At 62.4% G+C, this 27,770-nt stretch overlaps 1 protein-coding gene across 14 annotated transcripts in view; it reads left to right on the plus strand.

Annotated features, from left to right (window-relative positions):
• Positions 1-27,770, plus strand: part of RBFOX3 (RNA binding fox-1 homolog 3) — a 134,261-nt gene that overhangs the window by 83,956 nt on the left and 22,535 nt on the right. For 13 of the 14 annotated variants that reach the window (XM_038156999.1, XM_038157000.1, XM_038157001.1 and 10 more), the window contains exon 3: positions 22,139-22,182. The exons of the other annotated variant lie outside the window; for it this stretch is intronic. The gene's annotated coding sequence lies outside the window, so the exon portion shown is untranslated. The remainder of the gene's footprint in view (positions 1-22,138; positions 22,183-27,770) is intronic. 14 annotated transcript variants of the gene reach the window in all.

A 27,770-nucleotide genomic window follows, 5' to 3' on the forward strand; every position in this document is an offset into this window, starting at 1 on the left:
AGCAAACCGATCTGTCACCTCGCACGTGGGCAGCGTTTGGGGCAGCGAGGGTGGGACATGCCCCAGGTGGGCAGGGTGGGGTGAGCTCCTGGGTGGCCCTGGGGATGGCTCCTGCTGCCCTTCCCCTCCCAACAGCCCGGCCCAGGTCCCCAGGGACACGGCAGGGTGAGCATGGCTGCCAGCAGGGCCAGCAGGTTTGGCTTAGGGTTGGGGTTAGTGCTGGTAACCCACGCCCCGTCTGCTCCGCCGTGAATCCTCCTCCACGCCGCCGTTCCCGAGTGCTGGGGCTCCTGGAGGAGCTTTCCCGAGGGGAGATGTCCTGGCTCAGCTGAGCCTGGGGCACGTGGAGCCTTTGTGCTGGTGCCAGGTGGGCTCACAGCACCGGGAGCGCCTGGTCTCGCTGTGGTCAGCGGGGCTGGAGCTCTCACCTCCGCTGGTCCGGGCGCACACCTGCTCCCACGATCTGCCCACTTCAGAGCCAGCTGATTAAATTAAAGTCCTAGCGAGTTTGAATCATTTTCCCTGTGAAATGTGGCAGATGGCCTCCATTAGGCGTCTGCTCCCAGCATCTGCCAGGATGTGATCAACCCCTCTTTGGAAAAGGCACAAAAGGGATTGCAAGTGGAGAGACCTGGGAATGGGAGCCCATCCCTTCATCCATGAAGGGAGAATCCAGTGCTCCTGTGGAAGCACTCGGTGCTGTGGAGGAGCAGCATCCACACGTTCCTCCAGCCCCTCTGCCCTGCCTGGTGTGGGGAGGAGGGAGGGGGCTGCTGTCCCTGCTGTCCCTGCTGCCCCTGCTGTCCCCTGCTGCCCCTGCTGCTGCCCCTGCTGTCCCCTGCCCCTCCTGCCCCTCCTGCCCCACCAGCCCAGCTCTCCCTGGGGCCAAACGGGGCTGTGTTGGCCTGGCCTGGCTCGTGCTGTGTCCCTGTTCTGCAGGGCCAGGTGGGCTCCCGGGGCGCTGCTCCTCCTCAGCTGGGCAGCTCTCAGAGAGCCCCCCAGCCGTGGGGAGCGCGGGACGTTTGCGCTGTTCCGGGCCAGGCTCTGAAACCCGTGCTCAGCTCCCTGTGCGCCCTGGTCCTGTCCCGGGTGTGCGTATCCAACCTGCGGCTGTCCCCGCAATGGGACCCCGGAACGGGCTGCGGGCAGGGGGCTGCGGGCAGGGGGCTGCGGGCAGGGGGCTGCGGCCCGGGGGTCTCGGCTGCGGGGGCTGCGGGCAGCGCTGGGGCCGGCAGGGGGCGGTGTGTGCCCGCGCTGGGGGCTGCGGGACCCCCCTCCCCTCCCGACCCGGGTGTGACCCGAGTGTGACCCGAGTGTGACCCGAGTGTGACCCGAGTGTGACCCCGAGTGTGACCCAGGTGTGACCCCAAGTGTGACCCCGAGTCTGACCCCGAGTGTGACCCCGAGTGTGACCCGGGTGTGACCCTGAGTGTGACCCAGGTGTCACCTGGGTGATGCCAGGTGATGCCTGGTGATGCCAGGTGTGACCCCTGAGTGTGACCCTGAGTGTGACCCCGAGTGTGACCCCGAGTGTGACCCTGAGGGTGACCCCGAGTGTGATCCCTGAGTGTGACCCGGGTGTGACCCTGAGTGTGACCCCAAGTGTGACCCCTGAGTGTGATCCCTGAGTGTGATCCGGGTGTGACCTGAGCTGTCCCCCTGCCTGCAGGCTCCGTGGGGGCAGGCTGAGCTCAGCTCCAGGTCCATTGTGCCAGCAGGTACCAGCGAGGCGAGGCTCCTCTCCAGGGGCTGCAGAGGGATGGGATCCTGAATAGGGATGGGATCCTGGAGAGGAATGGGATCCTGCAGAGGATGGGATCCTGCAGAGGAATGGGATCATGGAGAGGGATGGGATCCTGGAGAGGGATGGGATCCTGGAGAGGGATGCGATCCTGCAGATGATGGGATCCTGAATAGGGATGGGATCCTGAATAGGGATGGGATCCTGCAGAGGATGGGATCCTGCAGAGTGATGGGATCCTGCAGACTGTGTTTGGGAGCGGGAACACGGGGAGGAGGAGGAGGAGGAGGTGCTGTTGGCTGTCAGCTGGCAGATAATCCCGGGGAGAGCCGTGGGTGGGTGTGCTGAGCGCCCAGAGAGGGACGAGGAGGTGAGAGGATCCCTGGAACCCGTCCTGGTGCAGGAGGGAGCTCAGAGCTCAGTCTGTGCTTCTGCTGGGGCCCCCCCTGCGTCCCCCGTGCTGCAATGTGTACCCTGCTTACAGAGGTGTTCTCCTTCTTGCTCATTTAGCTGTTGTTGTGCTCTTTTAATTAAATTAGCATCTTTTAATGCATTTTGTCCTGCCATCGCAGCTTAATGTCTCTGCAGCTGCAGGAAGCTCGGAGCAGCTCCAGGCCTGTGGTGGGTGCCCAGCCCAGCTGGGGGGGCTGGGACGAGCCAGCCGTTCTGGGGCTCCTGGGTCCCATCTGCCATCTCCTGCAGCTTCCTGGGGCCTGCCAGGAGTGGGAGCACAGGGAGCACCATCCTCACCAGGTGTTTGAAGCCACTGGAAGCTGGGGAAGGGGTGGAGGTGTCCCTGGAGGGCACTGGGCAGCCTCGGTGCTTGTCTGCTGCCTGCAGACTGCCAGGACCTGCCCATCACAGTGGCCAGGCCGGCTCAGGCACCTCCTGCCTTCCTCATCCTCCAGAGACAATGTCCTGGTGCTCAGCAGCACTGGCCTGAGCTGCAGCCCCCGGCAGGGCAGGGCAGGCCCTGTGCCCTGGGACAGCTTCACCAGCCTCTGATGCTTCCCCACGAGTCACCTCCCTTCGAGTGTGACAGCTGAGTGACAGCTGGGAATGAAGGGGGTCCTGGCAGGACCAGCCTTCATCCTGCTGGTGTCCCCTCAGCTCGCTGCAGCCCTGCAGCGGGGCTGGCACGCTCTGGGGGGCACGGGGGCTCCAGGCAGCCCTGGGCAGGTGGGCAGGGATGGGTCACCCGCAGAGGCCATGGTGCTTTCGTCTGGAGTTTCCTCCTCAGGAAGGGGCTGAGTGGGCTCCCCGGGCTCGCCTCTCCTGCTGTCACTGTCAGGGCATGGCGGGGTGGGACTGGACTCATGCTGGCTGTCCCCACACCTCCAGGGTGGGACTGGACTCGCTGCTGGCTGTCCCCACACCTCCAGGGTGGGACTGGACTCATGCTGGCTGTCCCCACACCTCCAGGGTGGGACTGGACTCATGCTGGCTGTCCCCACTGGGTGGGACTGGCTGTCTGGCCCCCACACCTCCAGGGTTGGCCTCACTGCTGGCTGTCCCCACTGGGTGGGACTGGACTCATGCTGGCTGTCCCCACACCTCCAGGGTGGGACTGGCCTTGCTGCTGGCTGTCCCCACACCTCAAGGGTGGGACTGGCCTCGCTGCTGGCTGTCCCCACACCTCCAGGCTGCCGTGGGGTGCCGAGGCGTTGCTGCAGCGCTGGTGCGGGCGCTGAGGGCGGCATGGTCCCAGCAGCCCAGCGAGGAGAGGAGCTGGCCCGGCCCCGGCTGTGCCGCAGCGAGGGGCTGCCGCTGCCGCTTTGTCCTGCGTGTTTGCTGCAGTTGTCTCCCGGCTGGGCTCGGGGGGGCCCCGCGGTCACCCTGCCTCGCTCAAGTGCGGCAAAACACCTCGATTGTCAGTCGGGGCTTGTCAGCTGCATCGCAGGAGCGGCGGATAAAGTGTTCCAGCGAAGAAGATAATTGAAAATCAAAAAAGACTTTGTTAATTTGATTAGGCAGAGCCATAGTTGAATTGTTCTTCATCAAAAGAGATTTAATTTTGACATGCAATTAAATCCTTCTGCTGCGCCGGTGCCCTGCACGTTCCCAGCAATGGAGTGGCCGGGCAGGGGGTCTGCAGGACAGGGTGGGGCTGAGCTGGGGGCAGCAGGGCAGGGCGCCAAGGCAGTGTGGGTGCCTGGCAGGATGAGAAGGGACTGGTGTGGGGAGCACCAGGATGAGAAGGGACTGGTGTGGCCAATGCTGCGCGTTTCGCACTGACTCGGAGTCGTCATTAACTGCTTTAACTGATTGCACTGGTGCAGAGACAGCTCTGCACCCGCTCCCCTGGGGCTGTCCCCTTGCCCTGCCAGCCCTCATCTCCCAGCGCTGAAGTCCCTCTGTTGGTGGGAAAAGGGTCTGTGCTGGCCGCCGGGTTTGGTGCAGCAGGAGAGGAGCTGTGCCGCAGGATCGGCACCCGCGGCCAGGCAGGAGCTCCCTCCCACGCAGGCAGCACTGGCACGGGGTCCCCGTGAGCTCCAGCCCTGCTCTCCAGTGCCCCCCGCGCTGATAAGGCAGAGGATTCTCGGTGTGGCCAGGCTGAGGTGCCCAGTCCATCCCCACTGCGCTGGCAGGGACGGTGGCCAGCTGGAAATCCCACACTCGGGGCTGTGGGCTTAGCTCTGTTAGTGAGAGCTGGGGCTCGGTGGGGTGTGACAGAGCTTTAAAACCTGTGAAAAAATGTCTGAGTGGCTCCTCGGGCAGGGAGGAGCCGTAGGAGCCTGCAGGAGCTCTGAGTGCTGCAGCCATGGGTCACCCAGCAGAGGTGGCAGCGTGGCTGGGGAGCCCGGGACTCGCAGGTGCTGCGCTCACGGGGCTGGGCTCTCTCTGAGGCCCCTCTGCCCTTGCAGTGCTGCCGGCAGGGCTGGTCCCAGCTCTGCTCGGAGCTGTGGGCTGGTCTGACACGGGGCACCCACCGAGCTGAGCCCCGTCCTTCCCCTCCCCGGCTTCCCCTCAGCCTTGCAGGGTGATGCCAGGCTGGGTGATGCCCTTGGCAGGGCAGCTCCCTGAAGTCTTGGTGTTGGCACATCCTGTGGTGCCATGAGCTGCCCCCACACCCTGCCTGCTCCTCTCCTCAGCTCAGCACAGCCAGCGAGGCTGGGAGCTCTTGGCACCAGGGGCTTTAGGCTGCCCTGATCTAATGCTGTTAGACTGGATGGAGCCACGTGGAGATTTTCTGTTACAGCCCTGCTCTTCCACATGCCAGGAAGCCCAGGGAGCCCAGCTCAGAGGTGATGCAGGAGGGTTTTTAATCCCTGTGCCGATGGGCTGTGGTGCCTGGCACAAGCTCTGCGCTGGTGCCTGGACTGGCAGTGGCTCTTTGCAGGTCGCTCCTGGGCAGTGAAGGTCTCAGGCCCTGGGGGCTGTCGAAGCTGTGCAGCCCTTGCCCTTCCCTTGGGGAGGTGGGCCAGCAATGAGCCACAGGACTGGCATAAACAGGTTCTCTGCCCTGGGGCACGAGGTGCCCAGTCCTGCCCATGGCTGCTCTCCTCTCCACTTGTTTCCATCCCTTTTGCCTTGGTCTTGGGTCTCCATCCCAACTCCTGCATTGCTATCTGCCCGGCTCCCCCACCTGCTGGAGCTCCTGCCACACCTGCCTGTATTTCCCACTGTTCTCCGTGTGGACTGGCCCAGCTCCATGCGACTGACCATGCACCAAGCTCCTCTGCCTGTGGCCATCTGGCTCTCCTGCTCGCCCTCCTCGGGAGAGGGAGTTTTCCTTGGTGTTCCTCCACCCCGTGCTCCCAATGGCAGCACGCAGTGCCAGCTCCCACGGGGACCTGCTGGGGGCTGCTCGGTGTCAGCATGGGAGGTGGCAGGGCTGGGCCCTCCTCCAGCAGCTCCGGGGTGCCCAGGGCAGGGTGAGAGCTGGGGGGTCCCTGGGGACTCCCCTGTGCCCTCCTGCTGGGGCCGAGGCTGCGGGATGTTTCCAGCTGTGGGTTCTGTGCCCAGCCTGTCTCCCAGGGCTGCACAGGGGCGCTGGGTATTGATTGATCTGCCTCATCCCTCTCACGTGGCTCCCTGGGGCTCCCTGCCAGCCCCCGTGCCGGGGTGGGTGACCTGGGCAGGGGCAGATGTGACACGCGGCCCTCCCCTCCTGCGCTGCCCGGCTGCTCCAGGCGCAGCTGACAAATCCTGGGCTTTTCTAATTGCCTTTGAAAGTGTGAACCGAGAGCCAGAGGCACCACACGGGGGCCAGAACCCCCCGCTGCCTGCAGCAGGAGCTGCTGGGAGGATCAGAGCGATGGGGGGATGCGGTGAGCCCGTGAGCAGGGCAGCCCCGAGGGGAGCCGGGGGCTGGGAACGGCAGCGAGCTCTGGCACAGGGCGTGTGGCCCTGGCGGCTTGTGCACAAACAGGACTGGGGTGCTTCTGGGAGGGATGGCAGCGCAGCTCTGTGCTGTGTTTGAGTGCTGGTCCCACGTCCTCATCCTCAGGAGCGGTGGTGCCCATGCAGCAGGGGCAGGCCGTGGAGCTGCTGCCGTGTCTGGGTGAGGGGCTGTGGCTTCGCCTTGCCCTGAGCTGTGGGTCCCTGGTGGCTGCTTGGATGGATGCTGCTTCCCACAGCATGGGGACTGGGAGATGAAGGGGAGCGGGGTGTGCATCCCCCATCCCAGCCCGTGGCTGCCCACGGAGCAGGCACAGGAGCCCTGCACTGTGCTTACCACTTCCATCTTGGCTTGTTGCCTTATTTGTTCTCCTCTAATTGAGCAAATGCGCTGTCGGCAGCGCGCTCGGCCAGCATCGACTTGATTAGGGGAAGGCATCGATACCACGCTGCACGGCAGGAGGCTCAGGCTGACACTGTCAGACTCCCCGAGCCTTAAAGTTGCACTTTATTCATGATGTTTTGATTTCTCTTGCTCTGGGGACTCCGACTTTGATAGATTAAGATGCCGTACCAGAACAACCCGATCCACTGGAGCATCCTCCTTCCAGAATAGGCATTTGCCACCAGAGCTCGGCATTTTCTTGATTTTTTTAGAGTGAAAAATGATGGCATAAAGAAATCTTGAGCTTTGCACAGTTCAGTCATCCAGAATTAGCACCTAGAAGGTTGATTTTCGTGCCGATGGGGGCTGTTGGAGGCAGTTTACGCCGAGCTGATTCCTGGGTGCGTTCTGCTCCTGCGGCAGCGCTGGCAGGAGCTGTTTGCACTCCTCAAGCTGGATTTTCTGCTTGCTGGTTCCCAAATCCTTCTGTTCCAAGGGAGCGCCCACTCCAGGGCTGCGTCGTGCTGCTGTTCCCTCCTGGGGTGCCTTTGAGCCCCCCCGCTCTCCCGGTCCTCCTGCACTTGGGGGTTTTGCAGGTGGAGGAGCAGCTGTGGACCCCTGGCTGTCCCCACTGCCAGGGCACCAGGGGATCTGGTTCCTGAGAGCAGGTTATCCAGCGTGCCAGCGATTCACAGCACAGGATGCATTTCTCATGTGTGCCAGGGTTGTGGGTGCTCAGCACTAAGCACAACCCCTGGTGGGCCTGGGCTGTCCCACTGCCTTCTCTGGGTGCTTTGCAGCCTCAGCCTTCTCTTGGCTTTTCCGTGAACTCTCCAGGGAGAGGGAGAAGTGCTGGGCACTGTGTGTGGCTGTCAGGGTGGGCAGGGGCGCAGTGGGGGAGCGGGGACCAGGGACACCCACGGCCTCCAGCCCTGCTCCGGCTCCTTACCGGCCACAGGAGCTCCTGGGCATCGTGGCTGTGGAACGCCTTTTTTCCCCCCAATGTGTCAAAACAGCATTTTTCCTCTGCCTTGTTCTCGGAAATGTTTGAACTGTTTTTGCTAAAACTTCCCTCAACATTTCAGCCCGAGGCAGATGCTGGGTGTGGGGAACATCAGAGCGAAAAGCCTTGCTCTGCAGAAAGGCAGAGGCGAGGGATGCTGGGGCTGTGGCTGGACCCGCAGCGGCAGCGCTGGGCAGCCCGGGTGTTTACAGAGCCCGGGGAGCCTCTGAGGAGAGCCAGCTCTGCTCGCATATTAAACCAGGAACTGCAATTACCCACAGAAAAGGGCATTTTTATAACGCTTTTATTGGAGTCTTAATGAACAAATAAAGAAGTGGAGAAATCTGCACATGCATTTGTGAGATATAAAACTGACTGAATCGAGATGAAGCAGCAAGAAGTGTTGGCTGCTGTCCTTCCTGCTGGGTGGGGAAAACAAAGCTGCAAGGAAGGGAGAGGGACAGGAGAGTGGGAAGGATGCTGAAGTGCATGATCTGGTGGTTGTAAGTGGTTCCTGTGACCCCCGTAAGAGGTATAAGGTGGCTCAGCAGAGCTGTCTGTCGTGCTCCCTCTGCTCTGCACTGCACTGAGGGAATCTGCAGGGATTTCAGAAGGCATATTGGGAAAGAAATTGGGAGCTGGAGAAAGGTAGAAAAGCATGGATTTGGCCTCAGAATCGGTACAGGCAGGAGGTGCTGCGCTGCCAGCATTTGGGCACTGGCTTGGTGGCACATCGAGCCCCAGGATCCTCCGCGCAGAGCTTGGGGGTGCTGGGGGCACAGGTGGAGTCTGGAAAGCCACCAGCATGTCCCCAAATACTCTGGGCTGTGTGTTAGGAGCAGCTGATGTGGTGCCGAGGGCCATGAGGTGCATCAGTCACTGCCGGAGGGCTGCACTGGCAGGAGGGGCAGCGCAGGGATGCGGGAGAGCCGCGGGACGGGCCGGGAGGGCAGAGCCGCAGCTCTGTGGATGGAGCTGCTGTGCTCGTCCCCTCCCTGCTCCCGCTCTGTCCGGGGAGTGGACAGCACTGAGCTTTGGAAGCTGCTCCAGAACCTTTCAGTGTCTCAGGGGCGTCGGGTGCTGCTGGTCCCCTGTTCTCCCCGCCGAGGTTCCCAGGGCACGGCAGACCCTCTCTTCGTTGTCGGCACGAGTGGCTCCAGTGGGGCTCCTGCCAAACACTTCCCGGGATGATTTATGATGCTCCTTCAGCTCACTTCGAACTCTGGCTTCTCCTTCTCTTCAGTGGAATTTAACTTGTTTGCCTGGAATATTAATAATTAAACATCAAGGAGTTGCATCCCAAGCAGCCTCCTCAGAAGCCTGTTTGTGATTGTTTTCAAGCGCCCAGCGCCGAGTTGGGGCGGCTCTTTGATGGGATTTTGCTGCTTTCAAACCGCTGACACCAGTAACCCCATAAATTAGCAGCTGATGGAGGGAAATCTCCTGGCTGCAGCTGTGGGTTTTTATGGTTTGATTTGTTAATAGGAGTTTTGGGTCACGGCCAGAATTCCTTACCCAGCTCAGGGAAGGGTTTGCCCCACGGCGCGGTGGCGAGGCCGGGCTGGGCAGAGGAGCAGGAGCTCTGGCAGGAGCTGCCATCACCTCTGGGAGCTGCTGCCGTGGGTGCTGGGAGCGGAGGGCTCCGTGTGCCCACCCTGTGCCCGTGGGTCTGGCCAGGCAGGGTGTCAGGGCACGGGGAGCAGGTTGGCTGTGCTGGGTGAGTGGGGCGTCCCGCAGGGATGGGGTGTCTGGGGCAGGTGCAGGCTGCAGCCTGTGGGTGGTGTTTGCTGTGGTGGAGTTTGCTGTGATGGTCTCAGCTGGAAGAGGGGATTCTGCCTTCTTTCCCTGCCCTCACGTGCTCCTGGTGCGAGGGCAGCTTCTCGGGTGTCCTTCTCTCTCTGGTTACCTTGGGAGCAGTGAGGCAGTGCCAGCAGGGAGCACGCAGGCTGGCATTCACTGCCCGGCCCGAGGAAGGGGCAGGACCAGCCCTGTCCCTCCTGCCAGCACACACGGCGTCGTGAGCTCGAGGAGGTCGTGGCGCCCGGCATGGAGGGGTTTGCCTCCTCCACAGGTGTGTGCCTGTGCTCCCTGCCTGCAGCAAAAGCAGCTGTGTCCAGGGAATCTTTCCTGACACCAGATGTGTTTCTGGGAGCGTGGCGGAGGCAGGAGCCTTCTTCCTCGTGTCCTGGCTGAGCTGCTGCAGCGCCGGGGATGTGGAGCTGCTGCCTGGAGTGTGCTGGTGTCCAGAGAGCCCCAGGCCCCTCTGGGGTCCCTCTCCTGCGCTGTCCCCAGGGCCGAGGGTCTGTACCCGTCACGCTCCCGCCCCTTGCCGTGGAGCTGAAGCCTCATTTATTCTGAAGGGAAAAGAATCCACATCTCACCGACCAACGGGAACCCAAATACAAATAAATTTCTCTCAAAGTGCAGTCGTTGGAGAAAACTAAAGGCCGTTAGTCAGGCTGACATCAGAGGAGCCGCATTCCCTCTGACAACCCGCACAGCCTTATGTTTTATTCACCAGGCCTGAAAAATACCTTCCCGAAGAGGGGGCCCATAAATAAACCAGCGTGATGAATATTACACAGGATAAAAACTGATAAAGCTGGGCTCCAACCAGGAGCTGCGCGACGAGGTTAAAAAAGCACAGGGGTTCATTACATCTGATCCAGCGTGACGGCCGGGCTGGGTGTTGGCACGGGAAGGGGAGGCATTCCTGGGGATGCTTCTGAGAGAGAGGGGAGTAAGAATTGACCAAGCCAGCCTGCTCCTGGCCACCGGGAGAGGCAGCACGAGCAGGCTGGGAGCGCTGCAGGGTCGGGGGTGTCCCGGCAGCACCTACAAACCTCCTTTGGAAAGTTCCTCTGCTCTTCCTTGGAAACACCAGGCTGGAGCCCGTGGGGAGCAGAGCAGCCCCCTGCCCTGCTCCTCCCCACTGAGCAGGAGGCAGGAACCTTGAAATACGAGCACTTAGCTTTTTATTACCCCATTTAATTGCTGCCTGACAGCCTAATCCAGCATTAAAAACACCAGAGCTCAGGGGAATTCACCATTGTTATTCAACATGTATCTCTCTCCGTGCTCAGAGGTCCCATCTGCTGCTTCCTTCCACCCACTTGCTCCTGGGCCATGCTGGTCAATCCTTGGTCCTGCTGGTGGGGATTTCTTCCTGGTGGAAGTGGTGGGTGAGAGGAAGGGGGATCAAGAAGGGGGAACGAGGAAGGAGCTGCTGCTGGCAGGGGCCCGTGGGCAGCAGGGGGAGAGGGCTGGGGCTGTTGGAGTGAGCCCGGGCTGCTGTCGGGGAACCGTGGTGCTCACAGGCAGTGCAGCTGGGGTGGAAACACCCCTGGCTCTCCCCGGCTCCGCAGATGTGAAAAGCAGTTCGGGAAATCACTTTTCCTTCCTGCCAGCCCTTAACCCAAACTTGCCCGCAGCAGCGGCGGAGGGGCGGAGCAGCGCAGCTTTGGAGAGGCCGGTGAGTTATAGTAATGGACACTCTGCAAACTGTCTGTGCTGCCCATAAATCCATACCCTCCTGGAAGTGCAGATGGGCCATAACCGTCCATCATCCCCGGCGAGCGCCGCCGTGCCAGGGTGGGTTTCTCCTCAGAGGCCGCAGTTTCTGCCAGCTCCACGGAACTGCGGCGGGAGCTCTCTCCACGGCGGAGCGCCAGCGGCCCCGTGGCTTAGGGGGGACAAACAGCGGGTGTCCCCGAGGCTGGGGCTGGTGCAGGCACTGAGGGGAAGGTGGTGGGGCTGGAGCTGAGCCCTGCTCGCTCTGGCTCACCCATATTCCGTGGGGTGGTTCTGCCCCGCGGCAGCGGTCCTGGAGGTGGGCAGGAGAGCAGGAGGGTGCCGAGCTCAGGGCTGCTTTGGTGCTGAACAGCCACCCCTGCCTCGCCCCGAGGAGCAGAACGCCCTGGCACATCCTCCAGGCACCTCCGCTGACATTTCTGCGTCTTCTCATGGCACCAGGGCGCCGAGGCTGGCACGTGGCAGGCAGCTGGCGGAAGCACTGGGCACGCTGGAGCTCTCGGTGCCGGTGTGGGGGGGTCTCTTTCCTTGAGGAATGACCTGGAATTCGATCACGCGGCTTTCATTAGGTTGTGAGACTGGAAGTGTAACTGTGCAGGATCAAAGAGAAGCCGGCGGTGCCGCGATCCAGGGCCTGCAGGGCTGAGCGAGAGGAGCCACCCTGGGAGATGGAAATGCCCCCAGCAGGCTGCTGAGGGACTCCAGCTCCTAACGATGGAGCCGCTCTCACGCTGCCCCGATGCCTCGATGGCTGCTGAGGGACAGCAGGCTCCTCTGCCGAGCTGCCACCACCCCTGGGGCCACTCTGCCCTGTGCCATCAGCCAGGGCCTCAGTGCCAGGACTTGGACCCGCTGGAGCTTACTCAGGGAGAGGGAAGGTCCTGGACGCCACCAGTCCCAGCACGTCCTGGGGGCTGCAGGGGGTCCCAGCAGGGCTGGTGCTGGCAGCAGCGCTCAGGCAGGCGCTGGGGCTGCTGCGGGCAGTGCTGGGACCGGGCAGTGATGAACGGCACACGGGCAGAGCTGACAGCTCGAGGTGCCCCCGGTGTCAGGGAGCCCCTGCATCCTGCTCTCCCTGCTCTGGGCCCCCCGGCCGAGGGCTCTGGGTGCCGTGCTGCTGCTCCTGCCGGGCTCTTCTCCCCGCTCCGGCCGCTCCTGCAGAGGGGAGGGCCCGCTCGGACATTCTGGCAGCATCGCTGGGTTTATTAAGCTAATAAAGCAACGTTAAGTACCCGCGCAGTGGAGCCCCCTGAGGTGTCCTTGTGTGCAGAGAGGAGCCGGGGGATGCCGGAGCCGATGATTGCTCTGTCACGCTCGGAGATGGAGAGGAGCAGGCAGCGCTGCGCCAGGCTGCTGCGGCACCGCCGGGCTACGGCTGCCTCTGCTCGGGAGCCCTCTCTGCCCTGCCCTCGCTGTCCCTCCGCGCTCTCCTGGGGGTTTCTGGCCCTCAAGGGGCTGCACAATCAGGGGATACTGGTGGCATCTCCCTCAAGCATCCCTGGTGCCTGTGCTGGAGTCGAGCAGGGAGAGCGTTGTCTCACCCTCTGCCTGGGGCTCCACTCCATTCCCGGCCCTGGGGAGCTGCTGTGTTTTAAAACCAAGCAGGTTTTAAAAACCCGGCCACAGGTTGGTAGAGAAACAGCTGATCCTGAGTACCTCGTGCTCCCACAGGGTTCCTGAGGGGTGCAGAGCACCCCGGGAGCACCCTGGGATGGTTGGTGGTGGCTCGCAGCCCTCCCGCTGCTGCTGGCCGTTCTTGTGGGTGCTGGTGGCAGGCAGTGCTCCAGCAGCATGCAAAGCAGGCCCTGTGTAATAGATAATAATTAATAGACTGCTCTGGTGGCAAGCTAGGTAAGTAGATAAATAATTTTAATTATCCTTGGGGAGGCTGTAAAATTCGCACACAGCCCTTTATTAAACTCTCTGTTTACAACAGTCATTTATATTGTGTGTCATTTTGCATAAAACCCCCCTGGGGCCGAATAACACCGTGCAGCACCGTCCCTGGCACTGCCAGCACTGCTGCTGCTCGGGAGGGCAGGGAGCAGGGCCCGGGGGACACAGACACCCACACCCCAGCCAGAGGGCAGGGAGCAGGGCCCGGGGGACACCCACACCCCAGCCAGAGGGCAGGGAGCAGGGCCCGGGGGACACAGACACCCACACCCCAGCCAGAGGGCAGGGAGCAGGGCCCGGGGGACACGCACACCCCAGCCAGAGGGCAGCTCAGGGTCTCCCAGGACCCCTTGATGCACCCACCTGAAGCTGGTGCTGCACCCCAGCCCTGCTGAGTTCTGTCACCTGGGGATCCCTGGGGGCTCCCCCGGACCCCAGCTCTTTCCCAGCAGAGTTGATGGTTTTGTGCTGATGGCAGGGTATTTTTTCCTCCTTTTTTGCGCATGTGTCTCAAAAGAACCATAAATTCCAAGCTGTGAAATCCCGCTGCGTCAGCAGTCTGCAAAATGAAGTGATATTAAACGTGACAAAAGTCTCTCTAATTCACCCTGGCCAGTTCCTGCTTCCCTCCCCGAAGCTGTAATTGAGAAGTGGAAGAGTGGAGAGTGCCGTTGTCCCTGCCTGGAATCCACTGAGCCGTCCAGGCCTGCGAGTTGTATTAATTAAGGATTATTTACAAATGACTCTGCTCCGGCTGTGCCGCGCACGCTGCCCTGTGCACACGTGTGCTCTCCCTGGTGTGCCAGGCATGTTCACCTGTGCTCCCCGAGCCCCTCAGCCCCCGAGCCCCTGCTCCCTGCTCCAGCTCCTGGAGGGCTCCAGGGTGGTTTTGCCGGGGCAGGGGGACGCAGGAGTAGCTGTCACCCTCGGTGTGACCCCCACGAGCCCCTCAGCCCCCGAGCCCCTGCTCCCTGCTCCAGCTCCCAGGGGTGGCTTTGCCGGGGCAGGGGGATGCAGGAGTAGCTGTCACCCTCGCTGTGCCCCGCGGTGTGACCCCCCGTGCCCCTGGCTGTGCAGCAGAGGCACTGCTGCCTTGCTGCAGTGCCCTCACTCGCAGAGCACTGCACGCCACGCACTGATCCTCTTTCCAGTGGCAGATTCCAGCAGAGCCCCTGCCGGCGTCAGGATGAGTCTTCGGGGATTTGAAGTCACTTTTCCAGGAGCAGTGTGTGTTTCTCTGCTCATGGATGGGTTCTGTGAGGGTGTTTTCAGTGCTGGAGGGACCGAGTGATGCTGCTCTGCCACCAGAGCGGCCAGGCTTTGCCCGGTGCCCTTTGCTCACCTGGCCCAGGGCACGGGTGACCAGGATGCCCTGTAGCCCCCCCTGTGCTGGGCAGGCTGCGAGGAGGGGGTTTGTGTCCTCTGCAGCACTGGCGGTGGCTGGGTGGGCACTGGCCCGGGGAGCAGCTGCCTGGCACAGGTCAGCGGAGTATCCCGGCAGTGAGGAGGGCAGGGTGGGCTGGGCAGGCTGTCACCAGCCCCGGGGAGCTGCTGGGGACCTCTCTGCACTGTAGCAAGTGCTGCCACCCCAGTGCTGTCCCCACTGCAGGCGCGAAACTCTGCAGAAAGTCGTCAAATAATTGTAGAGTCTAAAACCCCCACATCGGGGCTGACGTTTGTGTCGTTAATTTTAAAACACTTTATTCCTTCTCTGTTAAGTCAGGCTCATTTTCAGCAAGCTGAATAACTCTCCCTAACTGTGGGCTTGTGTTTGCTCGTTTCCTTGCCCGTGTGGGTTCTGCTCCTGTCCTGGGAAGGTCAGTGAGACAGGACAGAGCGCTGTGCCGTGCTGGTGTTACCTGTCCTGGGAAGGTCAGTGAGACAGGACAGAGCGCTGTGCCGTGCTGGTGTTACCTGTCCTGGGAAGGTCAGTGAGACAGGACAGAGCGCTGTGCCGTGCTGGTGTTACCTGGCCAGGTGATCCTGGTGTATCCCACCGACAGGCAGCTCGCGCTTCCACTCCTCTGGAGTACACAAAGAGCTGTGCTGCCCACGGGCTAGCTTCGGGGAGTGGTGAGGGCACTCAGTGCCCAGGTGGTTTGGGGACCTGGAGCAGGGGTTGTTTGGGGTCTTGGAGCAGGAAGGAGCATTCCCCCGGCACGCTGGGCCAGGGCTATCAGTTATTTTCAGCAATCGATGGTATCGATGCCGTGCTAGCTGAGGAGGCCACTGGAGGGCTGTTCTTCCAAATCATTACATTCAGAGCTGAGCTATCCCCTTTTCATATAAATCCTGACAAATAAAGATAAAGCAGGACCTTTCCCGTGGAGCTGCAGCCCAGAGTCAGGATTGGCACTGTCTGGGGCACCCGTGCTCGGGATGAGCAGGGCCTGGAGCAGACACGACAGAGACAGGAAAACTGCTCTAGAAGGACTGTCACTTTTGGGTCCCCTCTGCTGCATCTCTCAGTTGGATAGGAGACCTCCCGGGGGTCTCTCTGTGCCTAAAATCCACAGGGACACACCGTGGGGATAGCTGATGGCCTCGGTGGCAGCAGGAGCACCCCGGGGTGTCTGGGAGCAGGACGTGCCTGTTTCCCGGGGGATGGTGTCCCTGCTGCTCCTGGGGTGCACGCGGTGCCCTTTGGAGCTGGCACAGAGCTGCTCCTGCCCGGGCACAGAGCTGAGGGCACCCACGGGCCCAGCGCCGTGCCTGCAGCCGGGCTCACCGAGAGGGGCTCGTTCCATTTGCTTTTGTCGTTTTTCGTTTCAAGATGAAATGAAGCCACATAAAGAAAACCCCAAGCTTTTTTTTGCAGCACTGCATCAGTACATCCCTCGAGGGGAAAACACTCGCACGGAGGCTTTCCTGCGCTTTGCCTGTCCTCGTGTCTCCACTCAGTGCTTTCAGAACGCTCACCCCTGGCCAATTCCCCGCGCATTGGGTTTGCTGCTTTGGGGTTTGTTTTCTTTTTTGCTATTGTTTTCAATCAATTTCACAGTAGGTTTGTGGTTGGGATAAAAGCATTCCCTGCTCTCCGCTCGCCTGGCGGTGTTCTGTGCCTGTGTCCCTGCTGATGCCACCCCGGGGTGAGCAGGGTGGGTGGGTGCTCCCCGTCCGTGGCTCACCTACCTCTGCTCCAGGGCTCGTGCCGTGCCCAGCTGTCTGTCCACAGCCAAGGATGCCCCAAAATCCACAATCTTCTCTCCCAGTCGTGTCCTGCTCAGCTGCCCCGTGTTCCTGCCGGCTCCTCCAGCTGCTCTGGTGCCCCTGTCCCCACTGGCTTCACCCCAGGCGTTCTTCTGGCACGTCCCGGTGTCATCCCAGGGTGGATCCGTCTCCTTGTGCCGTGTCCCACCAGGTTCTCGGGGAGAGGCTGAGCCACAGGTTAATTTACAGCACGTGGGGAAGAGCGTCTGCCCGCTAAATAAGTCATGAAGCCGGATCCCAACAGCACAATTAGAACCCTCCGTTAATGATTATTTATGGGGCTGGGAATGCTTATTTAACCTGACTGTATTAAATATTAAACCAAATTATAATATTTATACCGGTATTTACAACAAAAGGAGGCGGTGGGAGGCTGGGGCAGCGGCAGGTGAGTGAGGGAGGTGTGTCCAGGGCCAGAGGGCTTGTGGGCAGCACTCAGGGGTCGTGGGGACCAGAGCAGCAGTCATGGCTCTGTGCCTTACCCCAGCCCAGCCACGGCCTTTAGCCTAAGTGGCAGGAATGCTGCTGGAGGAAAGGGAAGGACTTTTGGGTGGGAGATGGTGTCTCCAAGAAAGAGAAGTATCAACCATCAGCTGGGACAGTAGAAGCCAAATGAGCCCCCAGCTGGTGTGGGGTCAGAGGATGTGCTGTGCCCAGAGCAGTGCTTCGCTGCTTTTGTCACCTTGGAGGTGACAGCTGGGCCTCGGGGTCTCTGTCTGGGGCTCTCACTGTCCCCATGCAGGACTCCCAGCTGCCCGTGCCCGGTGGCTGCTGCATGCTGGAATGCAGCTCCTTGTGGCAGAGCCGCAGCTCCGGTGCCACCGGCCCTCGAAGCTGCAGGAGTGCAGTGCAGATCCCTGTGTGCTGCTGAGCCTGGGATTGCCGGTTCTGCAGCCCATTGCAGATAAAATGATGATTAAGGGGTCCCACCCTGTAAGCAGACAACCATGTTGACCTTATTTAGGCTCCTAATCAATTTGCCCCGGTGTGATTAATTGAGATGCTTGCCATCGATTTTCTGTGCGACAGGAGTGGCTGAGGTGGGATTCAGTGGGATGCCTGCAGGGAGATCTCTGTGCAAGGCTGAGCTGGGGAGTTCCCAGCCAGGCAGGATTATCCCAGCTCTCCTCAGCTCCCAGGGCAGCCTCCTGCTGTGAGGGCTGGTCCTGGAGCTGCAGGTGGGGTTTGCACCCCCTGGAGCCCTGCTGCATCCCCCAAATGGTGCCGTGGATACGGGACTGGGAAGGACGCTGTGCTCTTCTGGCTGAGCCAGTAGCTTGGGGAAGAGTCCCCATCGCCCGTGCCACTGCCAAACCCTCTGCAAGGGCTGCTGTGACCCTCCCCGAGGTGTGACCCTCCCTGATGGAGTGTTCTGGGATCACCAAGCACCGCGAACCCCAGTGTAAGCTGCCAGAGGGGGAAAGGCCCTGACCAGAGCCACCAGCTGGGGACGAAGGACCTACGGCACGGATGATTGGAAAGGATTTTCTAGCTAAATTGCTGAGCAGATGGATTTACCCTGGACTGGTCCTTGCGGACTCTGGAACATTTTCTCTTCTGTCACAGTTCCGTTTTATGACCTGCCATTTGCTCCAGCAAGCGAGAAGCGAGCCCTTGGCACGCGGCTCCCGCGGTTCAGGCGGCGCTGCCGGGAGCCGCGGCTCCTTTCAGGAAAGCGCTGGGGCCTGGCAGGACGCCCCTGCCCGCTCCGGCTCCCCGGGCACGTGGGGGCTGGCAGGGCCGGAGCGGGGCAGGGGGCAGCACCGGCCGAGGCAGAGGAGCTGGCGGGGCTGGCACGGGGGCGCGCCGTGCCGGGGACACAGCCGCGGGTTTGTGACAGGCCATTGCAGCGAGCACCTGCAGCGGGGGCGCGTCCAGCAGGGCTCCAGATGGGAGGCCGTGGAGCAGGGGAAGCGTGAAGCCACGTCCTGGCTCGGGAGGTCCCTGTGTGGTGGCAGCGTGGCCAGAGGACGGTGGTGACTCCGGGGGGTCTGGGTTTTCCCCTTGCTCCGCTCTCGGTGCTTCCGTCATCGGCACTTCCACACGGTGATTCCACCGGCTCCTTTGGCTTCTGCTGTCCCAGCTGCTGACTGATATTTCTCTTTCTTCGAAGAAGGGGAAGGACAACACAATCTTCCACCCAAAGCCCTTCCCCTTCCTCCAGCAGCGTTCCTGCCATTTACATTAAAGGCTATAATGGGTTGGAGTAAATGGAGCAGGTTTGCAATTAGTTTTCCAAGTACTTATCTCATTAAAGTAAATGAATTATTGATTTAGTGACACTCATGCTTTTAGTGAGCAGCACAGTGCCATCCCTGCTCCGTTGCTGGCTCCCTGCAGCCGGCCCTTGCACGCCTGCTCCCGTGAGCACACGTGTGTGGGCGCGTGGGCAGCCTGAACAGCTCTGCCTGCCCCCGGCTTGGGAGCCGGCCACGCTGGGCAGGAGGGCTGGAACGTGCCTTTGTGAGGGACCCTGCTGAGCTGAGCCCGCAGGGAGGGATGGGCTGGGGACCTGCACCCTGCCGTGCTGCTGGGGACATGGCAGCTGTGCCAGGACTCCTCCTGCCAGCCCATCCGTGCTGTGCAGAGGATGGCGAGGGAGGGAGGAAGGCGGCTCAGCCATGCCACTGGCGCTTGGCTTGCTCTGGGTGTGTTTGTGCAGCGCAGGGCTGGCGTGGGGCTGGCAGGCAGTGTGAGGAGCTGCGTGTGGCTCCTTGGGCCATCCCAGCACCTGCAAGGGCAGGGAACAGCGTGTGGGGGTGCTCAGCACGGGCAGCGTCTGGCAGAGTGTGGCTGCAGGAGGATGAACGCTGACAGGCTGTGCTGGAGCCAAATGCTCGTGGCTGAACCTGCCACCCCCAGCCAGCTGCTGATTCAGCGCTTTTGCGCTCCTCTGTACGGAGATTTAATCTCTCCTGTAAGATAAAACACTCCATCAGTGCCGAGCTGCCCGCTCGGAGCTGCCCCTCGCCGCTGGCCAGGCAGGAGGGGCTGCGCTATCCTGCTGAGGCTGTCCACGCTGGCAGCACGGCCAGCGCGCTCCCCGCACCTGACGGGTGCCATGGGGGCCATGGCAGCGGTGCCAGTGGCATGCCAGGAGTGCCAGGCTCCCCCGGAGGTGCCTGCTGTGCCAGAGGGTGCCCCGTGGCTCGGGGCAGGTTCCAGGAGCGGCTCTGGAAGCGCTTTGATCTCCTGGCCAGCAGGAAGGAGGCGGCGATGCCCCAGGAGCCGCAGTCATGGGCTGGGAGGAGGTGCCGGTGGCCAGCAGGAGCTGCAGGAAGGATTTCAGCTGGGAGCTTCACAGCTGTTGCTCAGGTGGGCTTGGGTGGCCAGCGATGTTGGCCAGTGCCACACTGTCACCTCTGCCCCCGAGGCACCTGCGCAGGAGCTGGCGCTCAGCCCCGTGCCAGGACCCTGCCAGGTGCCACAGCCACAGCAGCAGGGGCTGCCCAAAGCGGGGGCACCACCATGTCCCTGTCCCCAGGATGGCACCGCCCTTCCCAGACCTGAGCTGCTGCTCTCCCGAGCAGCCCTAGAGCCATCCTGATGGCCCCTTCCTGCCCCACTGGGGCTCCTGCCTGAGCCTCTCATGTCTCAGCAGAGTGGAACAGCCCTGGCTCGGCCCTGGGCAGAGCAGGATCATGGGGAAAGGTGTCCTGAGAGCTTCTGCCCCAGCCCCTGCCCCTCCTGCCCCTGCCTCCAACGCTGCTGGGAACGGGATGTTTTATATTCCTTAGCTGGAAAAAAAAAAAAAATCCCTTCTCATTTAATTAAAAATGTTGACATTGTGCCTGGCCATCCCACCCGCCGGAGAAGGTGGTTATAAATTAAACATTAAACCTTTAATGGCCCATAAAGAAATTTTCGCTGCTGTTCTGTATATGGGGATATAAATAGAGAGGGCTGTGGGGGGAGGGGGGGACATTATTGTTCCTCAGCCAGATAATCTTTGCTAATGAATTTAATTAAAAGCAAAATTAATTTAGGATTTTTGGTGGAGGGAACGGGGGTTAAAATGTACTTTGAGAAACTACTGAGAAGTTTGCAGCAGGTCAGAGCCAGGCCTGCCTCGGTGGCAGCGTGGGGATAGGGGTGATGGGGTGCAGCTTTCGTGGGATCCCCGCAGCTGGGTGACGCAGGTTGCATTTCTTGTGCAGACCCCCTGATTCTCATCCAGGTTTGGCTGGGCTGGGGTCACCTGTTCTGGCAGAGGGTCCCTTTGAGGCTGTGCGAGGTTCCAGGTCGAGTCAGTCGGCCCAGACCTGTGCCAGAAAAGCAGGGACTGGACCAAGATCCCCCCAGATCCTGCCCAGAGCTGCTCCTGCCTCTGTGCATCAACGCTGTGCCAGGGGTTTCCCTCTCCCGCTCCAGCACGTGTGCACAGGGAGGCTGTGGCTGAGCCTCCCGCTCCCCGTGTGCCAGGACCACCAGAGGCTTCTGCCCGGGCTGGAGCCGGGCTTGGCGAGTCCCCGTCTGTGCCAGCAAGCGTGGCACACCCCAGCTGAGGCGCATCCTGCCCTGCGTTGCTGTGGGGAGCTTCTCAGAAGGAGCCTTCCTTGGGAAATGTGTTTGGGAAATGCAGCGTTGCCCATCGCCGAGCCTCCCCCAGGAGCGCCGCGTCAATTATTGATGGCAGAGCAGGCAGCCTGGGCTGCCAGCCCTCCCAGCGTGGGCTGCCAGCCCTCCCAGCCCTCCCAGACTGGACTCCCAGCCCTCCCAGCCCTGCTGCTGGGGTGCTCTAGGCCTGCTGTGCCATCTCCTGCTCCTAGCTGGGATCCTGGTGGGCGCTTCCTTGGCGAAGCCGTGGCAGAGCTGTGGTGGCTGGGGGCAGGAGGGTCTGCCAGGCCTGCAGGGACAGGGCTGCCAGCACGCTGCTGGGAACCAGGCGGTTCCCAACCATCTTTTTTAGGACACCCACGTCCCACAGCTGGGTCTGGGACAGGAGACCCCCGGCCTGGTGAAGGCATCGTGCCGGGTGAGAGTGTTTGGAGGGTTTTTATCATAAGAGTGCTAATGGAAGTCAGCACCAGCCTAATGAGCTGTACTCCTCCATGAATCTGATTCATTGAGGCAGGAATTACCATAATTGATTATCCTGCTGCGCGGCTGAGAGCCGTGTTTGCTAACACGAGTGCCTGGGAGCAGCGTCTGCGCTCCCTGAGCGGCCGGACGGGCCGTAGGCCGGGCGCTCCTGGCCCCGGCCGTGAGCTCGGAGCAGCCTCGGGGCACGGGGTCCCTGCACCCTCCCTCGGGACCCTCCTCTGGGGTGCTGGCCCTGCAGCGGGGGCTGAGCTGTCGGGCAGGTGGGACTCAGCACTCGGTGGCCCGCAAGGCAGCGGGTGCAGGCACGCGCAGCCCCCTCGTTCTTTAGCCACTCCTGGGGTGTCTCAGCCATTCTCGTTATTTCTGAGGGTCTAACGTGATTGATGAGTGCTTGCCTTGGCCGTGCTGCAAAAGCCAATTAGTTGAAGTGCAGCTTTCAGGAAGTTTTCTTTGAAATTTGGCGTAGTCTCCAAGAAGCGCCCAGCGCCAGGAGAGCCGCGGAGCGGCGTGCTGCAGGGGCTGCTCCTCACAGGAGCGTGTCGCTGTGCTGCCCTGGCCAGGAGGCTTGGGATGCACCAGCCCAGATGCGCAGCCAGCGCTTGGATGGCAGCTGGGCCCTGTCCCACCCCGTGGGAGCGTGTGGGGCTGTGCCTGCAGGGTTCTGGGGAGCCCAGGAAGGGACCCCTGGTCTGCGCGAGCTGGGTTGGGTTCGGGGTGCGCTGGTGGAGCTGAAGGGGGGGATCCCGTGCCCATCACCCTGGGCATGGTGCTGGTGGGAGCTGATGTTGCTTGGCTGCCCTGGGCTGAGCCCCCGGCCTGGCCAGCAGCCCCTGAGCAGCACAGGCTTCCCCGTGCCCGGGGAATAACACCGCTGTCCGCGCTCACATCCCAGCGCTGTGCAGTCGATGAGCAGACAGCACTGACTGTAACAGCTTAGTGGTGATGATCATTGATTTTAATTCTTCCTCCTCTCCCCTGTCTTTTCTAGAGAGCGCAGTGCCAGCGCCGCGGGAGGAGCTGGGCTGAGAAAAGGTACGGAGGGCTGGGATCCCAGCGCCTGCGGTGGGCTCTGCCCTGGCTGCTCCCGGGGTCCCTCCTGCACGCTAAACCTGCATGCGTGGGGCTGGCAGGGGGGCTTGGCACGGGGCAGGGCAGGGCAGCGCCCTCAGCCTGGGCTCAGGGGTCGGGCAGGGGCTGGGGGGCACAGAGCCGTGCTCGGGGCAGGGCTGGGACAAAGGCTGCCCCCTCCCCTCTGCCAGCAGCCCCCCAAATCCCCCTGGCGCTGAGCCCCACGCGGGTGTGAGGTGAATCCTGCGTGAGGAGACTGAGACTGCCGTGCCTGTGAGTGTCCGTGTGTGCTGACCTGCTGTCTGTCCGTGCTCTGCGGAGCCATCCCTGGAGCAGCCAGGGTCCCTGTCTTTACTGGGCAAAGAGCAGCCCACAGGCCCATCGTGTTGCAGTTGCCCACCGCAGGAGATGTTTGTCCCCAGGGTTCTGGGAGGTGTCACAACAGCTCACAGTGTCCTCGGGCTGAGGCAGGGCATGGCTGATGTGAGTGGAAGGTGGACCAGAGCAGGTGCCCCCTGCCAGCCTGGTGCCTGCTGGTCAGGTGTGGGTGGCTCCTTCCCGTCCCACCCTCACATTTCTCTGCAGCAGCAGGAGGGGGGCCCTGCACAGGGGGGACGCTGCATCCCCCCAGGTCCATCCCACTGAGTACAGTGCTGCCCCGTCAAAGCCAGTGAAGCAGAGGGGCAAAGAAAGCCGAGGGGCTGCAGAGGATGAGTGTGGTGCATCCATTGCTCTGGCCCTGGCATGGGCTGGGGGTGCCAGTGGGACCAGGGGGTGCTGGGGACCAGGCCGGTGGCACTGTGCTGCAGGAGCTGCCACATGCACAGCTTTGAAGAGGTGCCTGGCAGGGGAACCCTCCCATCCTTGGCGCACGCAGGACGGGGATGGAGGTGACCTGCTGGGATGGGATCGTGGTCTGGCAGGGTCCCGAGATCCCGTGGGAAATGTGGAAGAAGAGCTGCTAGGAGGGGAAGGCTGGGTGGGAGCAGGGCTCGCAGGGAGCCGGGGTGAGCGGGAGGAGGGCTGGGCTGTGCTGTGGGCTGGGGACACTGGGCAGCCACACGGGAGGGCTGTGGGGCTGGGGCCGGGCTGCCCCCACCCCGGTGCTTGCTGATGTCTCCGTGGTTCACCCTGTGCTCAGGAGGGGGCTTTGCTCCCTCCCAGTGCCCCGCTGGGAGTGGGGCCGCAGGGCACGGGTCAGCCCTGGGGCTGCAGGGCATCTGCTGAGCCCCGGCTGTGCCCGGAGGAGGGAGGGCAGCGGTGTGGGTGTCCTGCAGCTCAGCTGCTCTGTGCCTGCTCTGGGTGGGAGGTTTGGGATCTGGCACGGGGGCTCCGGGCCCTGTTTGTGTGGGTGTGGGGGCTGCAGTGGGAGAGGGTGGAATGGTGCTGGGAAGGGAGCTGCTGCCCCTGCCCTGGCTCCGGGAGGGTTCTGAGCCCTGCCCAGTTTGTCTGCTGGTTTCATTCTGCTGCACTGGGCTCCGCTGTCTGTCCCATACAGCAGGGCTGGGGGTCTGGCAGGCTGGGGGGGACCCCAGGTCGCAGCTGGGGCCGCCTTTACAGGGTGCTGAGAGAGAGGAAAGGGTTTGGATCACTGAGATATAAGAGGGAGCAGGGAGCCCCCCGCCCCAGCTGCCTGCAGTGGTGCCTCTGCTGCTTTATCACCCTCTCCTGGTGCTGAATTATTGAGAGTGTTGCTCTCGTTTATTGCCGAGCTGGAGGAGAGCTGCCTCCAGCCTGGTGCTGCTCTGAATATGATTATGGGGCTGTAGATGTCAGAACCAGCTGGGCCCCGGAGACCAATCTGCTGCCCCCCTCACTCCTCTGCTTCCCTTATCCTTATTTATTCCCTCACCGCCACGCCTGGCTCAGCGCTCATGGTCCCCTTGCTCCTTCCCCCGCCTGCCCCTGGAGGACAGAGATTTAGTGCCTGAGGAGCAGCACTGCCTGCTGCCAAGCCTGCACTGAGTGCCGGGGGCGGCTGGGGCTCGTGGGCAGGACCCCTGACCCATCCCCGGGGCCGAGGCCAGCCCTTCGCGGTGTCCCCTGTCCCCTGCTGCTGCTCTGTCCAGGTCTGCCGGGGCGCTCCAGGGACTGTCCCCATTGCACATGGGGGCTGGGAGCTGCTGGCTCTGTCCCCCTCGGGCTGCTGCTCGGTTTCTCCAAAAAGCGGAGTGACGCTGTCCCGGGACAGACCATCCCGGGCGGAGCAGGCTGAGCATCCCTGGGAGCAGGGGCCGGCAGCCGGCTGGCGCCTCGCAGGTTAACTGTGAGCGGCGGATTCCCTTATTGACAGGGGAGCTGGAAAAATGCTGAGGCAGGACATCGGCTCCTCGGAGTGTCCGCGGGAGCCCACGCTGCGCCAGCGAGCCCCACACTGCCGCTGCCGTGGCCCCAGCGCCCAGCGCCGTCCCGGACCCTCTCCCGAGCGCCCCGCTCGCCCCTGGGGCTGGCGACCCCTCACACGCTCGCCCTTGCCTTTGGTCCTTGAAGACACCGGAGAGGATTTAATCGTGTCCTTCCTCTCCCGTGTTCCCCGGGGTGGATAAGGCGCTGCCCAAGGCGCTGCCCCGGTGCCGCATGCTGCGGGGGGCTGCACGCCGGCTCTGAGCCCCCCAGGCAGGGAGGCGAGCGCCAGGGCTGCGGGACCACTGGGACCACCGGGACCACCGGGACCACCGGCCCTGGGCGCTGGAGCCGGGCAGGCGAGGGCACAGAGCCGGCCAGGAGGAGCGGCGGCCGGTGCAGCGCGTCGCCCTCCCAGCGAGCCGCGCCGCTGGCACGGTGATGTATTTTTGGGTGGGTACCGCTGCCGAGGGTGGGCGCTGCCCACCTGCCTGCCGAGGTTCCGCTCAGGACTGGGGTGGTTTCGCCCTCCCTGGCTGTGCCGCCGTCCCGGCAGGGCTTCCCCCGCGGTCAGCCACTCGCTGCCCAGGGCTGGCAGCAGCAGGCAGGGCTGCAGGGCTGGGGACAGGCCTGGCCTTGGCACGAGCAGGGCAGCGGGCAGGGGTCCCTGCCCGGGCACCCCCTGCGTCTGCGCTGCCCTGTCCAAGCTCCGTGTGGCGCTGGCCGTGGGCAGAAGCTGCCTCCCCTGGCCAGCACCAAAGCCCTGCCCCAGCTGTGCTTTGGTGCTCACTGGTGGGCTCTGGCTGTCCCGGGAGGGGACACGGCTCTGTGGTGACAGTGGGACATCCAGGTGACGGGTCTGTGCCGAGCAGCAGCCCCCTCTCACGGTGCCCACCCAGGATCTTGGCAGATGCTCTTGGGGCAGCCCCCACGTTTTATCCCAGGCCTGAAACTCCTGAGGCTACTGAGGGGAACCCGGCTGCTGGGGCTCCTGTGTCCCTGTTTGTGCAGGATGGGACTGGCTGCTGGGATTCCTGTGTCCCTGTTTGTGCAGGGTGGGACTGGCTGCTGGGGCTCCTGTGTCCCTGTTTGGGCTGGATGGGACTGGCTGCTGGGGCTCCTGTGTCCCTGTTTGTGCTGGATGGGACTGGCTGCTGGGGCTCCTGTGTCCCTGTTTGTGCAGGATGGGACTGGCTGCTGGGGCTCCTGTGTCCCTGTTTGGGCTGGATGGGACTGGCTGCTGGGGCTCCTGTGTCCCTGTTTGGGCTGGATGGGACTGGCTGCTGGGGTTCCTGCGTCCCTGCTTGTGCTGGATGATGGGGACAGGGGATGGCTGTAGGGAGGTGTCATTATGTGGAGAGCACCAGGGCTCCTGTCCCTGCCCATGTGGCTCGAGGGACGCTGTGGAACACCCCCAGGTGCTGGCCCTGTGCTGTCCTGCTCTGCACGGTGCTGGCAGCTCTGGCCAGAGGCTGGCAGATCCCCAGGCCCAATCCTGTTCCCCCCACAGTGGGTCAGGATGTTCTTAATGGGGTGTTTTTTTCCCTGGATCCCATTACACTTCCATGTGCTTTCCCTCCATTCCTGCTCCCCTCCGAGTGCCAGAGCTGCTGTCTCAGATGCTGGCTGTGCTGCGGTCACTGTCCCCTCCTCACCGGGTGAGGTCATGCCTGGGTGCTCCATCTTTGGGAATTCAGAGCAGGCACTCCGAGTGTCTCCAGTGACCTCTGAGAGCTGCTGGAGGAGGAGGAGGAGGAAGCAGCAGGGAAAGACAGAGAGGTTTAACAGAGTGCCAGGGAGGCTTGTCCCTTCTCGCTGTCCTGGTCCGTGCCCTAAGCTGGGGCCATCCCCATAGCCAAGGTCCTGGGGACGTGGGACCTTCCTTGCCGTGGCATGTTCCTTGTCACACAGCAGCTCGGATCTGTCAAGGCCTTCATCTAATTGCTTGATGTCTTTGAATAATTACTAGTGAGCTTCTAATTAATGAATGCCTCGGCTTGGGGGCATGTTGGAGTGGGTGGGAGGAGAGGATTAGCTTGGTGCGGCTGTCCCTGGGCGCTCTAGGGCTGCCAGCACGGCACTCACAGGGTGACCCCGGGGGGCTGGAGCGCCTGATCTCCCCAGCCCGGCCTCGGTGGCCCTCGTGGCAGAGGTCGTGTCTTTCCTGATCTCCAGCCCCCCTTGGCAGCTCTCACGAGTGTCAGCATTGGGCTTGGCCCTGTGGGAGAGTGCTGGGGGACCAGGGGGTCGCACTAAACCCCAGCAGCCCCCGGGACCCCCATTCCCCCCGTGGCTGGGCACCGTGCCCCCACAGCAGGTACAGGGCATCGCATCATCCCTCTGCTGGGAGAGGAAACTCGGGGCTCCCAGGGAGGACCCTGCTGCCAGGCACTGGATTTCCCACTGCATCCTGTGGGTCGGAATCTGGGCATGGAGCGGGGCCAGCTCTGGGCTGGCAGCAGCTCTGACAGGTGCTCAGGTGCAGCCCTTGGCACCTGGCTGTGCCACAGCCGTGCCACCGTGTGCTCAGCGGGGCTGGGGGCTCCAGGCACACCCCTGGGCCTCGTTCCTCGTGGGTGCAGTTCCCAGAGGGTGGCGTGTCCCTTGGAGGAGGCCTGAGCTTGTCTGCCATTTCCCAAGGAGAGGATGGCGCTGGCTGCCTCGGGCACCTCCCAGCAGCTCTGCGCTGTGCAGCAGGTCCATCCCGGCGCCTGGAGCAGCCAGGTGTGCTGCTCTGTCCCTGGCAAGTTCCCTCTGTGGTTTGGGGGTGCATGCCCCCCAGGGCTCCCAGTGCAGGCCCTGTCCCGTGGCTCCAGCACCCCAACAGTGGCCAAGACCGCTCCTGTCCCGGTGCCATGTTGTTCTCCCTCTTCCAGAAAACAAAACCAAGGAGCCCTGAAGGGTTCATTTAAAATAAATAAAAAACTGGGAATTGTGCTGATTTGAAGGAAAGGCAGCCCCATCCTGAGCGGGGGAGCGCAGCGCCAGCCCAGCCCCGAAGGGCAGAGAGAGATGTGCTGAGAACTGCAGCCCTGTGCAACTTCAGCCTTTGATCGTATATCTCACACGTGCCCTTTGCTTTCCCTCTGCTGATATTTATTAGGTTTAATTTTACTGGGACACGGCTGTAAGTGAGACAGATGGAATGGGGTCTGTGCGCCTGGTGAACACATCTTAATTAAACAGATAAATAAACTTTCGTTCCAGGA

This window comes from Motacilla alba, chromosome 18 (genome assembly GCF_015832195.1).
Source record: "Motacilla alba alba isolate MOTALB_02 chromosome 18, Motacilla_alba_V1.0_pri, whole genome shotgun sequence".
Lineage (NCBI taxonomy): Eukaryota > Metazoa > Chordata > Aves > Passeriformes > Motacillidae > Motacilla > Motacilla alba.